This window comes from Marmota monax, unplaced genomic scaffold (genome assembly GCF_021218885.2).
Source record: "Marmota monax isolate L192 unplaced genomic scaffold, Marmota_monax_Labrador192_F-V1.1 WCK01_AAM20220418_F8-fsc00717, whole genome shotgun sequence".
Taxonomy (NCBI): domain Eukaryota; kingdom Metazoa; phylum Chordata; class Mammalia; order Rodentia; family Sciuridae; genus Marmota; species Marmota monax.
The window spans coordinates 81,629-84,236 of NW_026692249.1; positions in this window are offsets into that span (position 1 = coordinate 81,629).

Genomic DNA, 2,608 nt, shown 5'->3' on the forward strand with positions numbered 1-2,608 from the left:
GCTTATAGAGAAACATAAGGGATCTAGAAGAGCCAAAACAACTTTGAAAAAGGATGAGTTACACAGCCTATTTAAAGACTTAATCTAGAGGGCAGGCACTAACAAATGGAACAGAAAAATGAACCAAATAATAGTTTCAAATAATTCAGAAGGGAAACAATCCAACCACCAGAACTTTGAGAAAAAAAGAATATCATCTCTCACCTCTCACCCCCAAAAACATAACTCAAAATTTAGCATAGACCTAAGTGTAAATGCTAAAATTGTAAAATATCTAGAATTAATCCTTTATGGTAGGCAATGATTTCTTAGATGAAGCATCAAAAAGAAGAATTGGTTTTAAAATGATAAATTGAACTTCCTTAAAATTTAAAAGTTTTCTCCAACAGTTGCTATTTAGTATTTAAAGGGATAAACTAACATCCAAAAGAAATCATTCTCCATGGGCAATCCAATTTAAACCTGGGTCTGAACAAGGTATCATAGATGCGGTTTTCTCTGCACCATTCCACTTAGCTTACCTGTAAACCCTGTGCATGACATAAAAGTAGCAAAAGAGAACTTAAAATATATTATATATGTCCGTTTAACACAAATTGATCTATTGGTTTAATGCAATGGAGGATAGATTATTAGTTTCCAGTTAGGGATGAGGTGTGGGTCCAGGGAAGTATGAGACGTGGGTGTGATATTAAAATGGCAACCTGGGGATTCTTGTGCTGATGGAGCTATTCAGTGTTTCAACTGTGATAGTGGCTACAGGAAGGCACATGGGTGATGAAAGTTGTATGGAATTTAGTGCACACACACAAACACACACCAGTACAACTGAGAAAGAAAATCTGAATAGCAAGTTGTTGATTGTATCAGTGTTAATGTCCTGGGTGTGACATTTCATTACAGTTTTGCAAAATGATATCATGGGGACATGAAGGGAAACTGGGCATAATGTTCAGTGGATGCGTCTGTGTCTCTCACAGATGGATGTCAATCTATAGTTATCAATACAGTGTTAATTTTAGCAAACTGAGCAGAAGATTGGAAGAGACATTTCACAAAAGAACATAGAGAAGGCCAAAGAGCACATGAAAAGATTTCAACATCATTACCCAGCTCTCTGGAAATGTGAATTAAAGCGTTGCTGAGATATCACTACACACCCATTAAAATATCTGTAATTACACATGAGAAAAATTTCAGGAAATGCCAAATATTGGCAAGCATGTCTATTTAATTGGAACTATCACACATTTCTGGTGATAATAAGTTGGTAGTCATTTGGAAATTTCCCATGTAATTAAACAAACATGTCCTGAAATTCTAGAGAATGGAAATAACTTGTGACAAAAACGTTCATATCTTTATGCAAAAATCCTCAAACTGGAAACAACTCAAATGTCCATCAAGAAGTAAAAAGAAAATAAAATTTTAGTGTTTCCAAACAACAGAATCTTATTCAACAGTAAAAAAAAGAAGTATGCGGTAGAAAATTCAAAACCATTATTCCAAGCAAAATGAGTCAGAATGCATACTAATGACCTCACTCATGTTAAATCTTGGAAGACGCTAAAGCAATCTAGGGACAGAAATAAGATCTGTGGTCTCCTGGTGCCAGGATGAGGGGAATAGCTTTATAAAAGTAGGAAGGAACTTTGAGGCAGTGAAAATCTTCAGTGGTTTTATAGTTATATGGTTATATTGGTCAAAACTAAGTGAACATCTTAAACAGGTGTATTGAAGTTGTTCAGATAAAACATCAACAGTTTATAAAATATTATAATGTCTCACAGTTTTGTCATAGTAAATTAGAATGACAGCTAAAATGATATGTTTGATATGAATTCTTTCAGTAAATATTTCCAAGACAAAAGGTATTTTTAAATGATTTGATGTTATTGCTCTCATTATTAAATTGTTCTTGTGATCACTAGGAATTTATACAAACAATATTCAGACCTTTGTAACCATTTGGTACTTTTCAGCAAATTCTTTACAACAAATACTTGCCTTAACATGAAAATTTAATGTTTTATCATCATTATAATTAATATTTCAAATTTAAAAGAGAGGAAGGAAGTTATTCATTTAAAGAAAATCTCTGAATTACCCTACCTGTGATTTTATTTCATAATAATAACTCTCTCTAAAATTTCTGCCAGGAAATAAATGGATTCTATAAGGGTTGGGTTGTGTCTTATTAATCATTAATAAATCATTAATCATTAATAGGAGAGCTAGTCTATGCATTGCAGTGGCAGATGATGGCCACAAGGTGGTGCTAATAACCTCTGTTGAAGCCTCAGCGGCAGAAAGGGCTTGGTAGAAGGAAACAGCCCACTCCCCTCAGGTCTGGGAACAGACATGGATATCCTCTTTGCAAAGTTCCCTTAAGAACAAATGCCCTTATATAAACACTGAATTATGCTAATACTCTATTCCACAAAATAAGGTGTAAATTGCTGTGAACAAAAGTTATTTCATGGCCTTATGTAAGCCTAAATTGCTGCGAATAAAAGCCAGTTGACCCCACATATGATCTGATAAAGCCTAAATTATCCCAGGCCCACGTAATTCTGGATCTTGTCATTACTGACATTTTGGGCTGTGG